This window comes from Pogona vitticeps, chromosome 1, assembly GCF_051106095.1.
Source record: "Pogona vitticeps strain Pit_001003342236 chromosome 1, PviZW2.1, whole genome shotgun sequence".
In the NCBI taxonomy this organism is placed as follows: domain Eukaryota; kingdom Metazoa; phylum Chordata; class Lepidosauria; order Squamata; family Agamidae; genus Pogona; species Pogona vitticeps.
The window spans coordinates 57,232,396-57,259,732 of NC_135783.1; the positions used below are offsets into that span (position 1 = coordinate 57,232,396).

General features: G+C 40.2%; 1 long non-coding RNA gene across 1 annotated transcript in view; it reads right to left on the reverse strand.

Moving 5' to 3' along the window:
- The window catches only part of LOC144585878 (uncharacterized), a 48,069-nt gene extending 21,157 nt beyond the window's left edge, over positions 1 to 26,912 (reverse strand). Inside the window, exon 1 of the long non-coding RNA XR_013540475.1 lies at positions 6,251 to 26,912. This is a non-coding gene — a long non-coding RNA (uncharacterized LOC144585878). The remainder of the gene's footprint in view (positions 1 to 6,250) is intronic.
- Positions 26,913 to 27,337: the final 425 nt, after the last annotated feature.

Genomic DNA, 27,337 nt, shown 5'->3' on the forward strand with positions numbered 1-27,337 from the left:
ATTTTGATAATTTTTAATTATTATCATTGTATATTTAACTTCGTAATTTATTGTGGCCTTCGTCTAAAGTTTTAGTCATTTTGAGATGCCTTGAGCCCCCTCAATGGGGGAAAGGCAGCCTAGAAATTAAACAAACAAACGTTTAACTTAATGGAAAAATAGTGCTCAACATGTAATGGCTGACTTCATTAAGTGTTATCAGATTGTAAGTGTGCGGATCTACAGTACAGGAGAATGTGAAATGGCATACCGTGAGTTTCACATGCATAGCCAGGACTCTGGAGCAGCTCCACGGTGCAAGAAATGCAGTGTACAGCATGGACACTCACAATGGAGAGCTCACAGGTCCCATGATAGCCATCCTATACCAACTGTCCCATGATCTGGCTGACACGTAATACTAGAACCAGGGGACATCCACTCAAATTGAGTGTTGGGAGAGTGAGAACAGACAAAAGGAAATATTTTTTTACCCCATGTATTGTTAGTCTGTGGAACCCCTTGTCACAGGATGTGGTGATGGCATCTGGCCTAGATACCTTTAAAAGGGGATTGGACAGATTCCTGGAAGAAAAGTCCATCTCATGTTACAAGCCATGATGGGAATGTATAATCTCCAGGCTTAAAAGGAAGGTACCTCCAAATGCCAGATGCAGGGAGGGGTATCAGGAGACAGCTATCGAGTTGTCTTGCGTGCTCCCAGAGTCATCTGGTGGGGCCCACTGTGAGATACAGGAAGCTGGACTAGATGGACCCTTGGCCTGATCCAGCAGGGGTCTCCTTATGTTCTTATAATAATAATTCAGTTACTGGGAGCCATGAATGGGACAAGATTACACACTCAAATTCTGCAGTAATCTGATGTCCCCAGATCCCATTATGTACAAACTCATTGCACAAGTGTTGTCAAGCTTCCCAAATCCTGCAGCTATTCCCGAGAGAGGTGAAATTAGCCCAAAGCCCTTCTATGGCGAAAGGGGTTGTCCAGTTCCTGCATGCGTCCCATTCACTGCTGTACTGTACCCATGATACCCAAGCTAAGTGATCATCAAGCTTCAGATCTCAGTGTTTCACTATACCATGTTAGAGATGCTCTGGTAAAAGGAACAAAAAGTCTTCTAATAGAAGGGCCACGAGAAATACCAAGCCATAGAGGCTAGAAAGCCACTGCCAATAATTGACCATTCTGGGGCAAGTATGGACAGAATTGCTTCTTAAAGTTAGTGCTATATGAGCTGTTTGAGATAAAACCTACAATTTGCTTTCCAAAAATCTTTAAAACCCTGTCTCTATGTATCTAGCAAAAATGATAATGTCTTATAAAATCACCCTTTACAGATGCTTTAGCAATTGCATTTGCCCATAAAAACAGATGAATCCTTTTCACTGCTGATACTGCCCTGGATTTGGATTCTGTGGATATAAAAAGAGAAAAAAGAAACAACGCTATATTGTTTTTCTGATAGTAAAGCAGAGCTGGCAAAAGACTTGTTACTGGTTTTCCTGCTAATGAACCCAGGGGAACTTTGCCTCATGGAAAGAAAGGGCTAGAGACAGCTACGTATCTCTCCAGGTCAGCTTGCCTGGCTTCTCATGCTGAGTTGACTCTAGTGTCATGATTCTAGTTTCAGCCCCTCGGATAGCTGCTCATCTGCTTTAACCCTTCTTTGTCTTGAGCTGGAAGGACTCAAGGGAGAGGCAAGGGAGAGGGTCTATCAGGCTTAATCAGAAATCCCTGTTTCACTCCCAAGCAGCCAACATTCTCTAGGCTGCCCATGCCTCCAGGAACTTTAACTCAAAAAGTAGCACTGCCAGAACCACCCATTTACCAGACATCCAGTAGCACAGTGAGGCTAAAGCACTACCTTCAGTACCCAGATGTCCTGTGTACGCAATACGATCAACAGCTGGAAAGGATTCCATGTATTTTATTAAAAGGACAAGACAAGAACAAAAGAGTTACAAAAAGTAAATAGGTCAAAATCCCACTCAGTTACTCAAAATAGGTTTATCAATAAAACAGAGCCAAAATATAATGAAGACTCAATATGTTTCCCAAAGAAAGTTCACATTTTAGAAGAATCATCATCTATCTAACCTATTTCATACAATACTGCAGATGAGATCTACTCATAAATCATGGGGAGGCAAAGAGTTTCTCCCTGGAAAGAACTCTAAGACACTTGATTAGGCATCCTTCAGTCTCAAGAGATTATGGTAACGTGCTCTGTATGGAAGACTTGGAACAGTGTCTAGTGTGGCTGAGAAGGCTCCAAACTGAAGACAAATATAGTTGTTTCAATGCTGTATGCAAAGCTGGAGTGTCCTCTCCAGATCACGAAGCCTGGGTAAAATAATATGGAGGATAGGCTGTTACCCAAGCAGCAAATCCCCCCTCTCCATGTTGCTGAAATACTCCAATGAAAACGCAGAAGTCAATACAACTGGTTCCAGTGACATCGCAGGAGTTGCCAGAAGGACATGAACTGTGTCCAGGACTCCAGCTCTGGATTTTGCCTCAAATTTAACTCCTAAAGCCCTTTCCATCAGTGGATATAGCCACAAGGCAGTGGAGGTTTGAAATCGGAATTTTTCTTCTCCTTGATGGGCTGCCTTCCAAGGCTGAAGAGCCACACCTACACTGCTCTAAGACACTAGTTAATGGCCATTTCCCGTGCATGATGCCAGTAACCTTAATTACCTTACATCCCTGGTAATTCCTTGCATCCATTATCAAGACCATCCTGAGTAGACTCCTGTCTAGAAGGGCGGGATATAAATCCAATAATAAATAATAAATAAAATATATAAAGAAAATAGGCCCCTTTTTTATCTCTCTCTCCCTCGCAGACCCCAGCATTTACATCCCATGAGGCACTGAAGCAAATTCCTTCACAATACTCAATATACATAAGAGAGGATGCTTGGCAACAAACTAAAATAAATAAAATAAACATAGGAAACATCAAGGCACAAACCCAGTCCACTTTAAAGTATTTCTGATAAAAGAAATATCAGAAAACTAGCTTCTTCTTGTGTCTGTCTTTGCAGTTTGCCTTGTTAGGTCTTTAAGAAGAAGAAATGTAATTAACAATTTGTTAGTGCAGGTGGAGTTATTCAGTCACTGCCTACATGACAAGAAGGACACAGCGGTGTGAAATTAACTACCATGAGGTGAACCACTAATTTGATTGGTTAGAAGTAGTATAAATTAAGAGGCTAGCTACTGTGCCCTTCACAATTCTATTTTGACTATCATGCTTATGTTCTGTCTGTTTGACGGCTGAATGCCTATGCTCCCGTGAGCACTATGTAAATACGTACAGCAAATAAATATTCTCTGCACTTATTCCTGGTGTCTTCCTGTGTGCCTTACTATACTGGAGCTTCTGGTCCAAACTTTTGTAAGGAGAAAATCTTCTGCTGTGACTTAAAATGCTAACATGCCTCTGTTCATAGGGTTAACCACAAGTAAAGACAGTATTTTCCATACTTCATATTTTCCAAATATTTGATTTCCTCACATCTGGTCTATAGTTTGTTAAAGTTATTGTTTAGTGGTTTTGAACTACAGCCCCCAGAGTCCTTCAAACAGTATCATTTTGTTCTCTTTATCCTTCGCTCACTCATCTTCCAAATGGCTTCCCTTGGATACTCAACCAGATCTCATTCTTTTAAAGTTAATTGCTATTGTGGGAAGCAGTGATTGAGCCTACCACACTACAGAAGAGTGTAACCTATATCTTTTCACATCTCTAACATTGCTGTTTTTTCTCTTCCCTTGGGAATCAGAAAGGGAACTATATAGACTTGGTACACTTTCCTCTTCTGAAAAGATATGGGCCTCTTAATATAGGCGTACCTTGGTTTACAAAATTAATGTGTTATACGGGATGTTACATAAAGCGAAAAATTTCAAGGAGAGGCAGCTTTGATTCCAGTTAGATGTACATCGTAAACTGAGGCATTGGTTTCAACAGATTTCAGTTCATAAACCAAAAATTACGTTAACTGAGGCGTTCATAAACCGAGGTACGCCAGTAGTTTTCTCTTGCAGGGGAAAGAGCAATCATAGCTTCAGAATGAATATGATGAGCTGGGATAGTGAGCGTCCCATCTTTAGCATGTTTCTAAGGCCTCACAACTCGCAAGCTCAGGCCATTTACATGGCTTTCCCCTAATTCCACAACCCATATTCATTCCACAGTGTGAAGCAATTCTCAACACACACACCACAAAAGCAAAGCATGCCGATTATATACCACCCCATAGTGCTTGAAGCAATCTCTGAGCAGTTTACAATATTGTCCCCTACCCAACAAGCTGGGTACTCAGTTTTCCAGCCTTGGAAGAATAGAAGGCTGAATGATCCTCAAGCCGGATCGTGAGCAGAGTTTTGGCTGTAGTACAGCAGTTTAACTACTGCACCACTAACTGTTGCTTGGCCTGGCTCAGCAACACTGAAAGAACCCACAGCAGTCATATCACAAGATCCCTTCCTGGGACATCATAGGGCCAGCCTGGGGTCTCAAGTCCTCATCCTAAATCTCAGGTAAAGAGACATTGCACACTTGTCAGCTCTACTTGCTAATACATTTTAAACTTCTGGTGGTTATTCTGGTAGCCAGGGTTAAGAGGTGCTGCATTTATATCAGAAAAATATTAGTAAAGTAATTAGCAGGTCATAAATTCATTCCATGAAGGATCTTCCATATGATTCTAAGAGAACTGGACTGTGCTGTTGCACTTGCCCACAATATACGCCACTGGTTTTGCTTTCCAGCCATCCAGGATATTTGCACTGCTAAAGCCTACAAATACACAACTACTCTTAACACAGGCTTCAGGAATGCAGAAGTTCATGCCTGCACATGGACATCATGGAGATCACAGAGTATATCTAGTGTCAGTGGTGTACCTACAGGGCAGGCTGCTCCCTGATAATTATGTGGAACACCCTTCACATAATCACCGAATGAAGGGGACTTCATTGTCCAAGTCATGAGGGACTGAAACAATCGAAGGGCTGTGATCAAGATATGTTATTTTAATTAGAATCTTGGAGGCTATGAAAGATAGAGAGGGTGCTCAATCCTGACTGCTCTCTTCCTATTCATAATGTATGAATAGAAAGATGGTAGAAAGGCTACTGCCATCGCTAGGAGGGAGAAGGAAATATGGTGACATAATCTGATGCTTTCTCCCTCCTCCCCACAAGGGGAGGGTCTTGTCTGGTTTCAGAAGCTAAGTAGCGTCAAGCCTGGTTATTACTGGAATGGGCAACTCCAAAGAAACACCAAGGATCTGCCTAAACCCTGGAGAACCTCTGCTCAGAGTTTATTGTGCTGAGTAAGAAGCAAAAAAGAGCTGAATCAGTATAAGGGTTACGCTCCAGCGTGAACAGGGCAGAAAGGGCAGACAATGGGCAGACAAAGAAAAGGTTAAACACTTTTTTCACAGAACACTTCTACAATCTTCAGAACACCTAATTAGCAAAAAAAAACAAAAAAACAAAACAAAAAACAAACAAAAAAACCACACCAACCCATGGGAGACTGTAATTTCCTGTGTTTCATCTTGTTTGGCATCAAGTTTGAACAAATAAGGAATCTATGAATAATTATATTCATAAGTGTATATGTAATAAATATTTTGAAGCCTGTACTTCCTCATCAGATTTTAAATTGTACTCATTGAATAAACCAATTTTTTGGTTTGCTTTAATCTGGTAGAGACCAGGTTAAAGAATGTTTCTGATTAATGCATTCTGAAAATAATCAAACCACACACTGCCACTGCAATAAAACAGAAATACATCATGTGTTACTTTCAGTGGGACTGACATTCAATTTGCAATGATTGTCACTTATGAGCCTTTATGAAAATTGACATCAAAACCCAGAAAATAAAGTGTGAACTGCATAATATTTTGTCCACTGTTTTTATAGCAGCATTTTTCTGGGTCCATATTATTAATTCAAAATATTAATTAAAAATAATAAACTGGTGAGAAGTTTATTACTCTTAACTGTATAATATCTGAGGATGCCTTTGTATCACTGTAATTTGTTGGAATCCCTGAATAGATATAACTTGTAGGATCCATTTGTAAGGGAAGGATGTCAAACAAATGCATAAAATATGTTTTTATTCCTGTACAGTCCCACACAATTCTTCCCCACCCCTTTGGGAATGGAGTGAGGAAGAAGAATTAAGTTGAAAATAACCATTTTTCAGATTCTCCGCTTACCTTTAATCTGATGAATATGACTTCCATCCATGATCCATTAGGTTCTTCCCAAATACATAGCATTTGCCTTAGGTATATAGGTAAGATATTTCAGAATAGTTCTGAAATGTTTTTGCCTAGTGATGGCAAATAGGTACCTCTGAGCACCAGTATATTTAAAGAAGCTATTTCTCATTGTTAGATGCATTTCACATTGTCTTATGATTTCCTGTGTGTTTATTATTTTCTGCAATTATTTGATACCAACGGCTGCTTTTCTTCATAAAGCAAGGCCTTCTAATAGGAATAGTGCTTGCAGGTGTTTGTCATTAGAGATCTCATTTACTTGGATTGGATGCTTACGCCGTTGGCTCTCAATTGCATCCCGAAAGCAAATTATTTTTCATACAATGGCCTCCTTCGGTAGCTCCTATTTTAGAGATCCCTACCAAACTTAATCTGAAGAGTTTTGTTACTGCTTTGGAAAGTCTGCCTGCAAGGATCTTGTCCCAAAGGCAGGGGGAACATGGGCCTGTAGTTGACACTGGCAGCTGGGGAGTGAACCAGATTCCTCTCTTTGTAGATCTGTGTGTCTGGCATAGTAGCTCAGTAGGAAGGAGGACACATGCCAGCTGCGCAGTAGAAGAGTCAGCTAACGTCAGCTGGAGCTCATGTACAACTCAAGTAGTTAGGGGCCCGTTCATCAACACAGCCTTGGGTGAGCTGCAGAGTCCTTGCATTTCACCAAAAGAAAGGACTTGCAAAGCCTTTCTGGGTGCTAAATACATTTTAAAAAAAACAATGGGAGGGTCGCCGTAAGTCATAATCAACTTGGCTATAGTTGAAGCTTCACAACTTCAGGCAAACTTTTAATAATTATGGCTGAATCCCTAGAGACCAATTTTCTGTTTTTCTAAATTGGTTTTTAAAGTTTCAAATGATTTTAATGAATGAATGAATTTTTTATTATTATTGTAGTTTAATTGCTTTATAAGCTGCAGTTTATTCTGTTTTTAGTATTACTTGTTTTAGCATTGCGAATTGCCTTGGATCCACTCATTGGGAGAAAGGCAGCCTACAAATAGTACAAAATAAATAGAATAATTAGCTCTATGCATGAATGTATTTTTTCTCTCTAGAGTATTTTTTTCAAAAGAGAATTTCCCTTCTGTTAACATGTTTCTGACCTTCATTTGATGGTATACATTATGTTTATGTATAACTTGTGGCACAGCTTGAACATTTTACTCTTTAGATTACAACTTCTGGAATCCACCAAACACAGTAAGCTGGCCAAGCTGGCTGGGTATCTAGAACTTGTAATACAAAAAAAGTTAAATTTCCAGGGTCCAAAGGTATTTTTGTTTTGTTTTGTTTTGTTGCATTCACTTGAACATATTTCACTTTGTTTATTTGCAATTATTATTTACAACATTATTTCAAAGTTGGTATATAGCTGAGTAGTTTCAAATGAGTGTACAAATTAAATTCTATATTGATGTAAAACTAAATGAGCATTATATCCATGGATTATATTTATGCAGAGTTTTCTTTTCTTACTCTCAATGGAAGAAATGAAATTACTTCAGGGAGGGGGGAAAAAGCCAATTTTCAAATAAAAATAAGTTAGCCAGTTGATCAATTAATTCCTATTTGGTACTCCTGGACCTTTGTCATTATTTTTTCTCTTCTTACATGTGTTGATATATATGCTGAAGACATGGCATAAAGTTAATTAAAAACTGACACACATGCACACCCAGCTCCCATAAATATAAACCCATTCACATCTACTTTATATCCAAATGAACAAAAAACAGAAAATAGAAAGTCTTCTTGCTAATTGCAAAACATGCACTCTTCTCCTTGTTTACTGCTCATTATTCTCTTACTTCAGGACATCTGAATCTTAGGCCTGGTTCACACACTCTGTGCAAGTCTGGAGTATGGAATATTTTAGAATTAGTCCTAGAACGAGCCAGAATTTTCAGCTTGTACACATTACTGAAACAGCGACGTCTACGTTGGCTTGGGCACGTCGTGAGAATGGCTGATGGTCGGATTCCAAAGGATCTCCTGTATGGAGAACTAGTGCAGGGAAATCGCCCCAGAGGGAGACCATGGCTGCGATACAAGGATATCTGCAAGCGAGATCTGAAGGCCTTAGGAATAGACCTCAACAGATGGGAAACCCTGACATCTGAGCGTTCAGCCTGGAGGCAGGCATTGCATCACGGCCTCTCCCAATTTGAAGAGACCCTTATCCAGCAGGCCGAGGCAAAGAGGAAGTCGCAAAAGCAGGGCGCTGGACAGGGGTCAGATTGGATTTGTCTTCAGTGTGGAAGAGATTGTCACTCTCGAATTGGCCACCTCAGCCACACTAGACGCTGTTCCAAGTCCTCCATACAGAGCACGTTACCATAGTCTTTCGAGACTGAAGGATGCCTAACTAACTGAGGACAAAAGAAATACCTGCTTAATACTGCTTTGATAAAGAAACACTTTGCAGGAGAAAGGAATTGCATAAATCCATTATATATTTGTTCTGTGTTTAGATGATAAAGTATTCATAACCTACTCAAAAAGGCTCTTTATACTCTAGTTTTGTTACAGCACAAACCTCAGCTCAGAGCTTTGTGTTGGTTCATATCTCCTTCTCCCGCCTCCTTTGCTAGATGCTCCACTCACCAGCTGGTGCATGCTCCTCTCCTTTTTTTGGCTGTTCAAACAGTCTCTGACAGGAGCACGGGCTTCCCTGCCCCACCTCCTTGGCTGATTGCCCACTCAGACAAGGAGGGAGGACAGGCAACCCCATCTTCCTGCCAGGGACTGGTTGAACAGTCATAGAGGAGAAGGAAAGGAGTGCTCTGCGACTGGTGAATGGGTCATTGGCCGGGGAGGCAGGCAGGGAAAGGGAATGTGCAACACTGGTCGTGCCATGCATATGAACCAGCGTACCGAGGTTCATGTCCATCTCTAGTTTTGATTATTAACTGGTCACTTCCGAAGCTGCCACCTAATTTATTTTTACTGTCTTAGATGACATTTATACCATATGAAAGGAGTAATGGATATTTAAAAAATGTAATTACTTACAGTGTTTGCCATTTCTAAAATGTTAGGTTAATGGAAAAATGCTAAATAACTATATTGAATGTAACTAATGTTCAGTGACTTTCTTGTTCGCTCAATATTCAATTAACATATATAGCGGAAGTAGTGCATGGTTTAGTTATTGTTTCACTGTTATTGTAAGTAAATCATTGTTACAACATAGTCCTGCATAGTTCTATGAACAAGGCTGTAGAAAAGAGCTCTGAAAACTATCAGCTAGCCCTGCCACTCGCTGCACAGACAGGAAGATTCTGGGACAGGGTGCAGTTCCAACACTTCTCAATCCAGAGCCCAGACTGAGGGGGGAAGCCATGAATGGAAAGGGGTCAGTGTTGCCTTGCTGTGTGCTTAGGCAAGCTTCACCTGAATAGGGTTCTGTGGCTCTTGGCAGCAACTGAGGACCAGGAACAGAGGAGGAAGGAAAGGAAAGTGTATACGAAGATATATTTTTTTTTCTCATGGTCCCTGACTTTTCTCTCTCTTTCTCTCTCCTCTCTCTTTCTCTCTCTGCACTCCCCTTCTTTGCTTTTTCACCTTCCTTGGACTCTTTCTGCTTTGGGCTTCAGTCTGGAAATCAAGCCCACTTTCCCCTGAACTTCTGAGGCTTCTGCCTCCTCCAAGTGTGAGAAGGACCTGGCTTGGCTCCCAAACAGCCCAGGAAACAGGCACATGAACTCTAGGGATGCTTAAGTTTGAGGGATCACATCCTGAAAGCATTTTAATGAAAAGAAAGTAAACTTGTATTTATTTTCTCAATACAATGCTTTACGGCTGTGAATCAGCAACTAAGTGATACAACAGTAAAATAGATTTTTTTAAAAAAAAAATGTTCGGAATGCAGAACAACAGTCCGATATGATACAATTGTAATTGGCATCCAAATAGATAGATAAAATCAATTTGGAGGAAATTATGCCCAAAGAGGCATTCACATATGGTGAATAGCTAGAAATTAAATTGATTCAACATTCAAGCTAAAATAAAAGACCCTCTGGCAGGAGATTTTAAAAAAAAAACCTCCTTACTGCTCAAAAAACTCCACAATTCCATTTCAAAATAATCCACTCTTCGATGTGCATTCACCCTTTTTTACATTGATTTAAAACATGCTAAACTCAATTTAAATATGGGTTTGTTTACTAATGTACTTGTGTTCTTGTCACTGACATTTTGATGCAATCCATGCGGTCATAAATTTTGGCGCTGCTGTTTTTGATTTGATCAGCAGCTTTCTGGGATATTGCCTTAGTAAACTCTGATATATGACCTAGCCTTTCCGTTATTGAGCATGCTGAAATACCTGAAGTATTCCAGACCTAGGGCCCATGCATTGAGCTCAAGAGCTTCTTCATTATATCACTTGTATGTAGTTTCCAGACAGGTCTTATAGCACAAATCTTGCTGTTCCTCTAAAATCACTTTCAGAAGCCCTGCCAAAAGAGACTGGACAGCTAGCTAACAAGAAGAAAACTTTTTCAGTAGTGGCATCCCACATGTGGAATGCCTGCTCTGGAAAGGATCCCCTTCGTCTATATTGTCCTCTTTATAACATAGGGGAAAGGCCTTCTTAGTCTTCCAGACTTTGCAGTAGCTCAGTTCTAGAAGAAGAAAGAAAAAGAAGAAGAAATTGGTTGTGGATTTTAAGATCTTGCACCGCTGCTGGGGTTATATGGCTTTTAAAAACATTTCAAGTGTTTGACTTTATGTTTCATTATATTTTTCTACTCCATGGTTTCCGTCTTTATTTTGTAAACCAAGCTTTCAATTATTCAGTTGTATATAAATGTAATTAATTAATATACAAGGAGCTGTGTAGCCTTCATGAAAGAGAATGGATCATTTTTGTCCCCCAGAATCTAATTTTGTTGCAGCATCCACACACAGCTAGACCTACAGTGCAGGCATCCTGCAGCAGTGTTATCAGAAGAGCAGCAAACAATGTTTCAAACGTTAACCAATTTCCCTTTTCTTACAACGAACAAACACTTCATGCTCCACTGTAAAAACTCTCAAAGCTATTAAAGATTTGTAGCATTTGAAGTGTTTGTTAATGTTATTTTAATGCTAACTGACGGTCGAACATTTTACCCAAATATTTTACCCAGGTACAAAAATTTCTTAGAGGCACATTTGTCTCAGTATATCCCCCCACCCCCGAGGAAGGATCAACAGCTTTCTAACAGATTTGTTAGCATGTAAGAACTCAAGACACAACAGAGAGCAAGCAAGAAATGCTGATCAAATATTGCACGTTGAGCCTACTGTCACCTGCAGAAAACTGCAGGAATCCTATCCAAGTACTGCTGAGTTTCTATCATTGGGTCTGATAGTAAAAGCTATCCTCAACAGACAGCCAAGGATAAGACAATACATCTGTTCCCTGAAAATCTTTTCCCCTGAAGGGCTGGAAGGATGGAAGGTAGCTGACAGTTCTTGCTTTCATGATGATTAAACTCCGCATGTTTCTCAAATCATTTATGATGGTGCTTTGCAAATGAAAGATAGCAGTTTTTGTTGCCGTTCAGTGGTGCATGCTGCACTACTTGTTACCAGTGCAATTATGTGTCTAAAATCCTTTAGTGAAGAGAAGCAGCATCTCATAACCTCTAGTCAGGCTGAGAAAATTGGCTGACACAGAGATAGTTGAGATTCTAAAGTCCTGCAAGTTGTAAAAAGATATCCCATGGCCTCTCAATGCTGAAGGTTCCTTCTGAAGCCTTGCTTTGAAATTTGAGACAAAAAGCAAAAGAAATACTCCTCCTCACTTGCTTCTGAAGGCAATGTACCATTTCTTCACTTTATGTTAAATGACTAGTGAGCATAAATTGGATATTTGCACATGTAAAGCTCTCTTGCAGGTCTCCTGGGAACATTTCTCAGTCATTTTGCCCACCACTGCTGATCTTTCCTTTCAAGGTATATTTTAAAGTACCCTTGAAAGTGTGCTGTCAATGAACACATGATGATGGATGAATCCGGGCTGGCATAGTCACCATGCCAGACAAATAGTGCTCCCTAAAGCAGTGAAGGCAGTGACAAATTTTACTTTCTTGGGTTCCATGATCAGTGCAGATGGAGACAGCAGCCACGAAATTAAAAGACGCCTGCTTCTTGGGAGGAAAGCGATGACAAACCTTGACAGCATCCTAAAAAGCAGAGACATCACCTTGCCAACAAAAATCCGCATAGTAAAAGCTATGATTTTCCCTGTAGTGATGTATGGAAGTGAGAGCTGGACCATAAAGAAAGCTGACCGCCAAAGAATTGATGCTTTTGAATTGTGGTGCTGGAGGAGAATCTTGAGAGTCCCCTGGACTGCAAAGAGAACAAACCTATCCATTCTGAAGGAAATCAACCCTGAGTGCTCACTGGAAGGACAGATCCTGAAGCTGAGGCTCCAATACTTTGGTCATCTCATGAGAAGAGAAGACTCCCTGGGAAAGTGTGAAGGCAAGAGAAGGGGACGACAGAGGATGAGATGGTTGGACAGTGTCATTGAAGCTACCAGAATGAATTTGACACAACTCCGGGAGGCAGTGGAAGATAGCAGGGCCTGGCGTGCTCTGGTCCATGGGGTCATGAAGGAGTCGGAAACAACTAAACAACTAAACAACGAAAGCATGTACCCAGTGTGGTATGGTGCCCAATATTTGCATTGTGGACAAAGTGATGGAGTAGACTCTAGAGATCAGGGTTTGAACCTCCACTTGGCCATGGAAACTCACTGGGGAAATGGAACTGTTAAAATAGCTCCTTAAATATCCTCCAAGGCTTGTGCGCCTCACACACCCAGAACTGTTGCATTTGAAGAGGAAGGGAAAATGCTCTGTTGGTCAGCCTCCATTGATACTACAAGAAACACAGGAGGAAAAGCAAGAAGCCAAGCACCTGTTTCTCAGGCTCTAAACTGGGCTTAAGTTCACATAGGTGGGAAGAGGCAGAGGTTCAGTATATGGTTCCTGCCTCCATTCAATTATTTTCCCACTGTTTCACTGCTAATTCCATTTTCTCAGTATTAGGAAAGTTGTAGGCTGAGCTTAGTTCAATGACCTATGTCTTGCCTTACCTTTGGCTCCGAGCGCAAGAGCTTCCTCCGAGTACCCTGCTGGATTTTATCCATGCCGGAGCTTGGAAAAGAAGAGTTTGGAAATGTTCCTGCAAGTCCCAAAATCCCTCCATCAGCATGGTGTGTCTGACCACCGTGGCTGAAGGATTATGAAATTTGTAGGGCCCCAAAGTGACTTTCTTCATCCTCCTTTGGCAGAAGTGGGTGTGGATTTAAAGTAAGAATTTGAAACTCCAGGCAGACTCCTAGTACAAAAATCTCCAGCTTTGGTGGATGTGGATGTGGATGAAGAATAAGAAATTAAAACTCCAGCAGATCTCCAGTACAAAAATCCCTAGCTTTACTTGAATGTTTCATATCTTTTTCTCTTTCTCCCCCTTTCGCATAGGCTTTTTTCTGACAACTAGTTTCCATTCTTGAGCCTCACCGGATTTGCCTGCGGTTGAGAGAGAACTTGGGATTTTGAGTTGTGAAGCAGTCTTTTCCCTTTGGCAGTGTTTAATTTCTTGACAGCTCCACTATCCTTTTCCTATTGAAACCGTGAATATAAACTCCTCAGAGTCACTATGGCTAGCCAAAAGAAAGGCAGCTCAGCTTTTATATCCCTTTCAAGAAAACATGGCGATACAGTTTACAGACATTTATGAAATAGTCCATTTTCATCAGGGTTTTTTGTCAGAATGTAGATGTATACCAGCAGGGATGATAGAAAAGTATGGAGCCTGCAGCGGACCCATACTATGCCATAAACCATCTTGGTGGGAAAACAAAATATGATTCCATTGCTCAACATGATGACAGACTTTCCTGAAACAAAATAATTTTGCTGCAGAAAAGCCAGCTAAATGTATCTCAGTCTTGCAGTCCAATACACTGTTATAAGGGTGAGTCTCCCACTGCACACACTCATCTCCTGCAGCCACAAAGGCTGTCCCTTTCTCAACGAAGCTTCTAAGGAAGCAATGAGCAAACATCCCTTTAGAATCGTGCATTTTCTAGACACCTATTAATTCATCAGGCCTAATGCTTCCCCATTTTCTGTATTTGACATTTACAGACACACAAGAAATGGATCATATGAAAATATATATTCCATTTATCCTTTTCCAAAACAATTTTAAAAATAATTTGTTCCTTATTAGAAATGGTTTTGCACTTACCAAGCCGAGAACCTCATGCACACATTTGAGGAGTGTGACCTTTGACAGATCAGTAAGTTATAATCCACGGATTGGTGCAAACCAGACATAGATCAGGTCATTTAGCATTGGTAGTTACAAATACAAATTCCTGATGCAACCTTACTTTCACAACTTCAGTGAGGAGGTCAACCTATGCATGAAGAACTAGGGTTGATTAGTATCGCATTCCAGTGCGATAGGAATTAATCAATTTGCAAATATCTTCTTATTTATAGAAATAAGAGTGTTAGGTGGACCGTAATGGAATGAGGTGACAGGAATTTATTTCCATCATAATCCCAACGTTACAAACACCTTGGAATTTAAAGGCTGTTGTTTACTTTACAGCATTCCACAAGTGTTTATGATAATCTAATCTATTTCTCTGCCAGTCTCCGTTGTGGGGTTGTAGCCCACAGGTACATGAATCAGGGAGATAAAGATTTGCTCTACCTATATTCCCCTAGGAAGTGGAACAAAACAAAACATTTCAATTTTTCTTACCGGAAACTGAGAGAATAACAGAGAACTGTGATGATTATTTTATCCCCTAGCAGGACCTAAATGACAGAGTCAATTCTACCAAGGGAATTGAAAGCCAAGGGAGCAGCAAAACCTTTTGCAGTACATTTATACTGAGCTGACAGACAGCTGTGTATGATAAGAATAAGCAAGCACACACGTTAAGGAGTATCTTCTCCCTAGGCTCCTAAATCAAGAGCTTTCCTTGGAGGTAGAATTATAGCTCATTTGGAAGGAGAATATAAAAGGTTCCGGAGGTATCTTCAGAGACAACACTGACCGCCATAAGAGCCTGTTAAATGAATTCCTGAAGAATCTGACACATGAAGAATTTGTGTCAGAATAAGCCATTCACAGGGATATTTGCAAAATGATTTTACGAGCAGGAGCCACAAGGAAACATCTATCCTAGATATAAATCCTTCCTAGAAAAGTCAAATGGATGATAAATTTGAACAATGTTTTTCTTCCATGTATATGCTGCCATTTCACTTGTGATGTCTGTAAGTTAAGATCAATTTATGCAATGCACATAGTACATCAGTAGAAGCTGAAAGTCCTTCATGTTCCAAAGACATGATTTTGGCAGGTCTTTATGACTGTGAGGGCAACCTGCTATTTGGTTCACTTTTAGAATGGTTTGGTTCACCCTATTTTCCAGCAACCACGTGTGTTTTCACTAACAGCGATCCATCCCACTCCTTTTGCAAGCTGTCCCACTCCTTTCTGGCACAACGCTGGGGCTGTAGTTTATTTGGTGCGATTGGAAGCACTCCTGATTATTCTGTTCTGCAGTCCCTGCGGCTGATTAATCTGCTCCCAAATAGAGCTGTGGGCAGCATTATCTGCTATGACATACATTGTAGGCTGTCGCATTAAAAGAGACAATAGAGAAACCCCTTCCTCCATTTTTGTTTTTAACTCTTTTTAAAAAATATTTCCAAAGGGCACCTCCAATGTATCTATCCTAATATTGCATTTGTTAAAGAAATAAACACACCACCCCCCAAAGAAATACAGGACCTGGGACCTTGTTCCCTGCCTTTGATTAGCCATTGCTTTGCAACCCTAGCTCAGCTACATCTAGTGGTACTTACTTCCAGGTAAGAGGCACAGCATTGGAACAGCCTTGGTCTTAGTCCTTGCCCAAAGCCTTCCAACAAAGGAACTTGGATATTTGTGCAAAGTGGGGGTTAGGATTTACCATTCATTCCTCCAAAATCGGTATCGTCAAGCAAGCATTCATTTGATTGTTTTTTTCAGGTAAACTGAAGAAGGTCCTTTTTAAGCCGGACAGCCAGGTAGAGGGAAAAGGAGTAGAATGAACTTCACTGTTTAAGAAGAGAGCTTAAAATATGTTGTTTTTCCAAAAGGCAGAGATAGAAAGAGAAGGAAAATACGCATGCTCGATTCATATGCCAAACAATCCCCTTTAACCATAAAAATCTTTGGGACTTGCCTCACTACATCGGGTGGCTCGCTTGCATGGATTTGTGGGTGGGTTGGAGTTAAGAATAGGAGCACTAATCTTTCTCCGAACTCCCAGTCCACCAAACATATATTACAAAGCTGATCTAGCTTTGTCACTTGCTGAGGAGCAGTTGGCACTCATCCATCCAGGCAGGCTTAGTCATGAGTAAGTGCACTTAAAGCTGGCAATCTACAGGGCTTTCCCCAGCACATAACTTCTTCAAGAGGAGGGCTGGCTACTGTTTGGGGGCTTGGATTTTTCCCCACTTTTGAGCAGAGTAGAATTGGGGCAATGATTTTTTTTCCCTATCTCCTTCAGTGAAAGAGGCAGTATTTCCACAGCCTTTTAATATTTTCCTAACTGACACAATGCTATTACACTGGAGGTGCCCTTTGGTACTTGTATCTGATGCAGCATTGACTCATAGGGAGGAAAATTAAGAAAACAAAAAGGGGAAGTTGCCACAGCCTACAGAATGACAACCATGACAAAAGGTGAGGCAGAGCGCCCGGAGGGGTTGTCAGTAATCTAAAGGAGAAGAAATTGGAGCAATCTGAAGTGCATCTCACAGGAGAAGAAACATCTCCCATATGAATGGACAGATCACTCAAGTGTGAGATTAAACAGATCGCACTAAAGAGACATGTAAGTGCAAACCAGGTCACTCCAACTTCCCCTGTATAGTTGCCCCTGAGCTGTCATACTTGCTAGCAAAGCTTGTGTTTAAGTTTTGATCAATTACTGTATGAGACAAATCAACCTAATTTGTAAATTACCAAGGTGTTAAAAGTTGCTGTGAATATTAAAACTTTTCAGCACTTAAAGGAAATCCCCTTTTGAACAATGTGCGATGCACAGTTTGAGCCCCTTAGTACTAGAAGATGTGCCTTGATTGCAGATCACCCCAGGTTCAAACATTGGTGTCTCCAAAAAGTATAGGAAGGACCCTTCCTGAAATCCTGGACATCATAGAGCTAGATTTAACGCAGTACCAACAGCTTCCCTTTCTTCCTTTCAAGAGGGCTAGATTCTTATAAAGGGACACACATTCTGCAATGTATGTGGCATAAGCCAAGCTATCTACAGCCAGCATGTTGTATTAAATCCAGTTAATCCTATTCCTGGTTCAGAGATGGAAGCTGAGCAATTTTTCTTAGCCAGAATAAAGCACCAGATTCCTCAGCAACAGAATTCTCCAGGAACTGTAAAGTACCTTCTTTACACCCCATGGTTCTGGTCAAGTGGAATTACTAGGTACAGGCATGGAATACAGTGTGTGCATGTCATTTCGATGATGGCTGTTCATGTTTATTTTAGCAACCAGTTGCACAAAGTCATAGGAGACTTTCTCACATACCCAGTTTGATTATTCTGCAGAAGGCTTTAAAAATAATATTGTAAGTTTAAAAATCAAATAGTGTGCAAATGTGACAATCAATGTTGTACAGACAGTAATGTAGGAGGCAAGGTAAAAATTAAAATTAGACATGATTTAATATCCAATATGCTTCTGTGGTGGATCAATAGCCCACAGAATTTAAAGACAAATATATATATATGAATAGGAGACAACATAAATTGTAGAATAAGAGAATAATTGAAGGGGTTCGAAGGGGGGGGCTATAAGGCCATGGAGTCCCACCTCTTGCTCAGTGCATTGTCCTTGTGCATAAACACTGGGATTTGTGCAATGAATTTTACACAGGTAATAAAAGTAAATATTAGCAATGGGTGTCGCCATTGCCATCGCACACAGAGCCTGATACACTTGCAGATTAAAATGCTAAAAAAAGCACTGCAGTCTAGGTTAATATTCCCCACTACATGATAGTTTTCACAGGTGCGCCTGATGGGGATATAAGGCAATGGAAGGAAACTGGGAATTGTAATCATGCAAAATTGAAGTCTATTAGGTTCTGTGTAAGATGAGGGACGTGGTGGAGCTGCGGGCTAAACCGCAGAAGCCTTTGTGTGCTGCAGGGTCAGAAGACCAGCAGTCATAAGATTCAATCCGCGCAACGGAGTGACCTCCCATCACTTTGTCCAAGCTTCTCACCAACCTAGCAGTTCGAAAGCATGCAAATGCGAGTAGATAAATAGGGACCACCTCGGTGGGAAGGTAAACAGCATTCCGGATCTAGGTTGCGCTGGCCACGTGACAACGGAAACCATCTTTGGACAAACACTGGCTATACAGCTTGGAAACGGGGATGAGCACTGCCCCCTAGAGTCAGACACGACTGACTAAATGTCAAGGGGAACCTTTACCTTTACTTTAAGATGAGTTTAAAAGATATGTTTTTCAGGAGCTTGTTGTGCAGAGTTGTTTGTCAAAGTCACAAGGTCGGACAGTCCAAGAAAAGAAGACAGAACAAAAGACCAAGATAAGACATCTGGAGCCTGGAGCATGCGAACTTTGGTTAGTGATCAGAGTGATCTGAGTTACACCCACTTGGACTTAATTGAGTGACAGCTAGAAAGTGTAATGAAGAAGGAGGTCCTAAAGATATGTAAAATGAGAGGGTTTGTGTATGTAAAAAAATTGGTTCGATGAATGCTGTGGAATGTGAGACAGATAATTGTTTTTCTTGAGAAAGAAGAGGGGGGGTGGGGATAGCCGAGCTTCTAGATGTCAACATGTAGAGACATAGATCAAAGATGATTATCTAGCTGCTTTTATTTTAATTAGAAATTGTAGGTTTATTTAAACATTGTAATAGTCTGGAGATGCTCAATGCTTATGCTTTAAAGCTACAACTGTACTTTAATGAAACTTTATTTTCTTAATAAAACAAATATAATTCTTCAACAGAGAACTAGTCTTTTGCTACAGCTGGACTGTATCTATTCTTTCATCCAGTGTGGATGAAAGAAAGGTCAATGGTTGCTACTGTAAGTGAAAAGGTCCTACTTTCCTACTTGGTAAGGCTGGTGTACATTCTAAGGAAACACAAAGTCTATGTTTTATTGCTTTGGAAGCAATCAAAGATTACTTTTAAGGTTCAGGTTTGTCTGTGGGGCTTACTATGCACTTCTGAGGCCTATAGGACCTACCTCAGGAAATAAAGGTGGTAGTTTTGCCCCCAGAGGGACTCCCTGACCGTGATCTTTGTCTCTTTAAGGAGACAGGATCGTTACAGGGGACACAGAAGAGGGCCTTCTCTGTGGCTGCTCCCAGAAGTCTTTCTGAGCCCTATCTGAAGACGTAGGGGATTCAGCCTGTGACTTTCCATGTGCAAATCAGGTACTCTACCACTGAGCTAGATAAGGTTCCTCCTGGCCCTGTTGAGAAGCTAGTCCACTACCAGTGTGATCAATCAAACTGAAAAAATACTAGCAATTGCTTGTGAGAACTACTGAACAAGCATAACTCAAATTTTGAACTCACCATAAAATGACAAATCAAAGTACTGTTTCAGAAGACTGTTTAAATGCAGGATAGATAGTGTTCATAAAATACATATCCAATGAATATTGCTTTTCATCTAACACTCATTTTGCTATACAATATATAAAAGCTGCCATCAATTTCTAAAATTGTAGCCTTCCTCGAAGGCTACAATTCATTCCTGGAAAATTGGCCTCTTTTTCCCTTTGTAATCAAAATATGTGTGTATAGACAAAATAGTCAAAGTACAGAACTGTATGTGCAATTCTAGCACAAACTCATATAACATTGTTCATATCAGCCTGAGCAACGCTATTACGACACCAATTAACATTAGCCATAACATCAAGGGCTTTTTTTTTACCTTCACCTCGAAGGATGTCATTGAATGTGAAGGATTCAAATAATATCATTTTGCAGCTTTACCTAGGCCAAGTAAATCAATCACTCAACACAAGAAGATAAATATAAAGACAAACAAGACACTTACTGTGTCAACATCCAAGAAATCAATGGAAGAGCATTTTAACCTCCGAGTTGTTTTGGAATGCATGACAAATAGGTCCCAGCCCATGAACAGAAGAAATATATTTACATTTAAATATATTCATTTTTAAGATATTCACATTTTCTGCGTAGAATTTAAAGCACATTTTATCAGTCATGTACATTTTTTTCAAATGGTGCACATTTCTCAAACAGCATACATTTTCATGCTTACTTTTTCAATTGTCTGTGTTTTTGTACCATAACTTAAACTCTGTCAGGAAAATTCAGATGTATATCTTGGGTGTATTCTTGGATGCAGCCTTGACTCTGGAGGTCCAGACCTTGGCATATGCCAGCTTGTGTTAAAGCTGTGTGCATTTCTGGAGAATTGTGATCTGGCCATGGCGGCATATGCTTTAGTTATATCCCATTTAGAACACTGTAACCCACTCCACATGGGACTACATTTGGAAAAGGTTTGGAATCACCAGCAGGTCCAAAATACTGTGGTCAGAGTGTTGACCAGATCCATTACTAGTGCAAACAGAAATTATTGCTGCAAGAATTTTACTTTTAGTCTGTTTCCCAATTTAAGTGCTGGTGATGAACTATAAAGCCACACACAGCTTGGGTGGAGGCTATGTGGGGGATGGTATCTTCCTCCATGAGCCTGTCCAGGACTTTTGATCTTCACCTTTCTCTGTCCCACTGCTCTCAGAGACACAGTTAGTGAGGTCATGAGAGAAAACCTTTTGGGAGTCCGCTCCTAGACTACAGAACCCTGTTGTGTAGAAGGCTAGGGTTCCACCCACCCACCCCATCCTCTTGTCATCAAACAAAGACTTCTTTATTTAAAAAGGCTTTCGATTACTGATCAGGACCTTTTAATGGTGGCTGTTTTGTTCTTGTCGTGGTGTTTGCCAATAGTTTAAATTAGTTTTAGGTGGTTTTAAACTTTATTGTGTATTTATTGTAGTCTGAGAATTTATTTAGTTCTGTTTAAATAATGAAATTTATTCTGTGTTTAGTTATATTGTTTTAAAATATATGTTGTAATCTGCCTTTGGTCTAGCAAGAGCAAAAGTGGGACATATTGTAAATAAATATATAATATCAAAATAAATAAATCACCAAAAGTACAAGGATGCTCTTTTCTTCTTTTACTGATGTATGCACAATAAACATGTTTCCCCAGTACTTAAACTTGAACACAACACAGAAACTTCAAAGAATGCCCTATGAGTGTTCATTTAAATTAGACTAAGTGTGTAATTGACTTATGCTTGGGAGGCAGCTGCAAGACCACCTGTTAAATGAGTTTACACAGCTCATCTACACTCAATTTACTCTTTGGCAAGGACAGAACTTACATTTGTTTTGCAATTAAATAGATTTGCAATCATTAAATGGTTATTGTAGGTTCCAGGAAAGAAGATCCAACAGGTTGTTATAATTATGAAAATCACATCATTTGGATAGAACCGTGCTGAGAAAGGACTTCCTTTATAACATAAACTGAAATATACTTGTAAGAGAAATAATAACAGAGTAAGATTAGAAAGTCTTCTGAATATCACCACAGAGTCCATCAAAATATTACGGGTGTATTCATCACATCCTTTATAAGGCCTTATAAGGTACCTCATTAAAAACTCACTGGGAAGATTAAAACACAGTCTTCCAAGCTCCCATCTTTAATAACCAGTTATACTGTTCTAGGCATGTTTAAGGACTATTTATGCAATGGTCGAATATTTAATAATTTCACTACAAGCAAAACTGGATTACTTTTGAAAAAACTAGCCAATAATTTATCTTTCAGATCTCTCTCTTCTTACACCAGATGTGGTTAAGTTGGGCAGAAAGAGCTAAACATTCTTACAACTCCACAGATGAATAGAATCACACTGCCCAATTTTTTAAAAAATAAAAGATAAAAAGTAGTTGGAAAAAAGTAACTATGGAAGCTATGTATTGTATTCTGGGAATTATAGTCTGACTGTAAAACAAATGGAACACGCTAGATCTCCAGAAGCAGAATATTTACATAAGATTGATTATCAGCACAGATTTGTAGGTAGCCAGGCATGTACAGGATTGAAACCAATGTCATGTGTACACAAGAATTTAAATTAGGGACCATACAGTGGGTCCAAAAACTAATCTACCTTCAAGTCCCGCTGTGGGCTTCACCCATCCCCCTGATTATGCAAAAAGGCACCGGAGGTTGGTACTAGAAATTATATCTATTTTCCTTAAATTCCTATTTGAGGACTATATTTTATAGGAAAATAATACTTCCCGAAAAACATTCTTTTTAAAAAATGTGGTGGAGTGGGAATGATGACCTCTTGAAGATAGAGAAAATCACATGGGGGCCCCATGGGGGCCATAACAAAGACAAATCTTTGATCTAGATAGCAAACAGGAAAAATAATACTGTAATATGGGGACTAGTCATGGGATCGGTACAGGTGCCTGCCCCCCATGTTTCTCGGTATGGGGAATGTAAGGCCAGTCATGAACCAAAATCCAGCACAAGTTTGCCCAAAGGACACTGAGCAGAGATGCAAGGAGAAAGCAGATAGATTTTTGAAAGCTAGGTAGTCTGACAGGAAATAAGTTAAATATAAATGGAAGGAGAATGGGAAGTCACATGGGCAAAGCCAGAAACTGCACATTGTCCAGAGAAAGCTCAAAAACGGACATGATTGCACTTATAGCCAGGCAAGATCAAAGAAAACTAGTATTTATTTGATGTCAGACCAGATGATGAGTTAAGGTAATGGTATCTTTGTTCTGTTCTGTATGTGGGCACAGTTCCTTGCCCCAAAAGAAAACACTATGCAAGAGTGAGTAGAAAGCCCTTGGGACATATTTTTGTGGAATATGACACAATAGTGGATAATTATCCAGTGATTTCCTTAATTGCTTGATGGTTGGTGTCAATGAAGCTAGCAGCCATTCTCACTACCTTGACACATTAAACCGAGAAACATGGGGGAGGGGCACCTGTATCGATCCCATGACTAGTCCAATGGCTTACACTATTCTTTCCACACAATGTTTAAGCAGTGCTGCTGAAACACACAAGGTGATTTAATACCCCTGAAGCATTCTATGGCCACTATTGTTGAGCATAGTTGGTCTCTATCTCTCAACAAGAATACTGAATTGACAATATTTAAAAGAAAAGTGACTGAAATTCTCAGTAAAGAAGCCGTCAAGGTGGTAGAACATGTAAGCTCCATGTGGTTGTCCCTTCACAGGGCTATCTCAACTGTTTGTGGCAAGTAGCTGGCAGCTCTTCCAAACCTCCAGAAGCAAGATCTGTGATGGTCAGGGTAAATCACTACTGCTCTTTTTAACATTTATACTAAATAGCCTCATATTTTCTTAATGCATTTATTATAGCTTTTTCCTGGATACTGAAAAGTTACTTCTCAGGGCTGAAGCCCCCAGAATCCCTTAGCCATCACATCTCTGACTTTTCCATTCTTCATTTTCTCCCTGATTTCCCTATTGTATACCCTGTCTCTAGCCTCCAACAGTTGAACCGGGGTCCTTTTCTAAACATTTATACACAAAGCTTGCATCCCACCATGGCAAAAAGAAATACAATTCAGGCTTCAATATTTCTGTGTTCCTCAGATATTATTTTCCTCCTTTAGATGACACCCTGAGGGGGATTTTATTCCCCTGCCATACAGTTGTCTGAAAAATCTCTCAAACAATTCTTAGAAAGTGGTCTTTACTTTAAAAAGCAACTTTTTAGAATACTCAGCACCAGAATACAGCATGGATGGTGTCAGCAGACAACAGTATAAAGAAATGGTTCTATGTTCAGTATGATGTATTCCTTCGAACTGAACTCTTCTTAAGTTGGTTATTTCTAAATTCCGTGACACTATAAAACTTCCATCAAAAGATGTTTTTGATTTTTTGAAAAATCATGACCTGAGAAGATTAAATCATTTACAATGACAGCTGCACAAGCTATTAAATTGTTTGTGCATTCTTTACCATCCCATCCATATGGGTCTTCCATGATCTTTCATGAGGCACATTGGTAATAAAAGAAAAGTAAAGTAAAGTACAGGGAATGACTGAAGAATGCAATGAGAGGAGTTCTACATAGCAGCTTGCTGTCTCCTAGTAATCTCTCCTCAGATGGCTCCTTTATGCTTGAACACCTAAGGCCAGTTTTACACAGCTACTCCCATGGTGAATTTTATTTTCTTTTGCCAGCCAGTTCTAACCACTTCACTCAGAAAATGTGGCATGACAATCAAGCTTGAGTTGTTGCATTTGACACCTACAGATTTTTTCCCCACTTCTTTTCTTCTTTTTCAGATCCTAGACTCAGAGGAGCTGAATGTTTGAATGCCTAGAGCTCTTCTCAGCTCTAAAGATTGCATATGTAAAAAAGGGCATGGTTGAACAATATTTAGAGGTAAGGGCCTGATTATTTCATGGTAGCTTTTTATAGCATTTTGAAGCAGGCACAGCAGATGCAAACAGAACAACAAAAAAATAGAAAAACCAAGGTCACAAATAAACAATTATGCATGTAGTTGTAAGCCCTTTGGGGCAGGGATTTGTCCTCTCTCGCTTTGATTTTGTATGAAGTAAAATCAGTTCCAAAGCACCACCTGTGAGTGAGAAGGTAAAGAGAACATTGGTGTGGCCACCTCCTTATTACCACAGGTGTCGTTTGAAGAGAGTTGCCTAGCAACACAAAAACAAAAAGTGTCTAGCCAAGAGATAGGATGGGGAAGGTCAATAAAAGGAGACAGGAAGAGAGGAGGCATTCAAGAGATGAGGGAGCTCAACATCCTTGGAGAAGAGGGGAGGCACATGGACGAGAAGAGGGGCTGAGCTGCAACAGGCCAACAAGTGTGTGAGAGAGGGAATAGTGAAAGAAAAGACATGGGGGGGGGGAGAGAGAAGGCAATTGAAAGGACTTTCTGGAAACCCAAGAAGGATGGACAGAAGCTTCCGGGCTGAGAGATGGACAAGGACAAGCAGAAATCCTAGATGGGGTGGTGGGCTTTCCAAGGAGGGGTTCTCCACTAGAACCTGTTTGTCAACTGGCCTTATCTTGTTTTTCACCAACCACTGGGCTACCCATCCCCAGCCATGACAAGCTATCAGCTGGCATCACTGGTAGACATATCTCAGAGAAGGGTCTCCCAGGCACACGATCTTGTGTCCCTCGATCTGCTCCTGTGGTAGCTCACTGACCCCTGGCCCTGCTCTGGATGCTGTGTACCAGACCTCTGGCCTAGCTCCCAGCAGCATTCATCTGACCCCTAGCCTGCTGCCAACAGACCTCTCTACCTTCTGGACCCCAGGTGCCAACTGCAGTCCATTCAGGTCTGCAGAAAATGCTGTTCTGAAACCATTAGAGACAGGCTCCTGTCTTCTTCAGCCTCTCCCTACCACACCCACTGGTGCCTGCTGATGAAACTTCCCTGCGATAAAGTTGGATTGCAGGGACTGCAATGGGTGTCCGAAGGGCATTTATTTGAGCACAGTTCCATGGGGATTCAATGTCTCCAGCTCTATAGAGTGGCCAGAGACATCACTTTGCCCAAAATATATTTTTTAAATTGCTGTGTGCCCTCTCGGCAGAGTGTGTAAAAGTATTGTTTTAATTAAGCTAATTTAACAAGTTAAACATTTTCAGGTTTAAGCATCAACAATTAACAATCATGGCATGCCGGCAAGTTAATTCCCACTTACAGCAATTCTTGCCAGGGTTTCCTAGGTACAAAGTACCATACTGAGAAGTGGTTTACTGTTCCCTTCTTTTGATGGTGCTCTAGGACTGTGAAGCTTGCTCAAGGCAACACATGCTGACTCTTCTCCCAGAAGGCATATAGTTGATTTCCTAAATTCTAATATTTAATATTAACTAATTAAGTCTCATGTACCAAGCTCTGAGCAGAACTCATACCCGCATCCTTCACACATAGGAAAGACACATTAACTTCACAGTCTGAGCCAGAAGCTCTCCAGCCTTGATTCCTTCCAGCAAAGAGGCAGGCAGTGTGCTCTGTACAACTACCATACGAGCCAAAGCCTAGAAAAGTTTAAAGCCTACTCACCATTGGTGCTGGCCTACCTATTCAGGATCTAAATACAAGCTAACCACTCCCTCCAAGCCCAGAAGCAAGAGCAGCGGTGACTGCTGATGAGAAGAAAGCAGGGAAAATGTTTGCTGACCACACAGAAAGCAAGCAGGAATTTAAAGCGTATGCCAAACTGCATGTGATGCTAATCCAGAATAATGCTACAATGGGAACAAAGGTTTAAACCTTTCTAACTCCACTCCAGATTCCTGAATGAGATCCATAGGGGACCAATTGTTGAGGGGGAAACTATATAAGAGCAAAACTTCCTGACTATATCAAGGACATCACTGTACCTCTATTCTCTTTTTCTACTTCCTAGGTCATTTTTAACTTATTTAGCATTAAGATGGCTGGGGAAATATGGCAGATCCTCTCTTTACCATTGCATTAATCATCTGAGTAGCTTTCTTTCTGAGGGAGATAAAACAATAATGTGCACACAAACCTGGATTTTTACCAGTCAACAATGTACTTGGGTTTGTCATCAGCTGGTTGTAACTAGGAATGTGAAGAGCATTCAGGAAATGTTTCATTCTTGTGGAGACTCCTGAAGACTGCGCTCTGCTGGAGTGAGGTCTCCTGGTTTACCTCCCCCCCATTATTATTATTATTATTATTATTATTATTATTATTATTATTATTATTATTATTATTATTATTATTATTATTATTATTATTATTATTATTATTATTATTATTATTATTATTATTATTATTATTATTAGTATTAGTATTAGTAT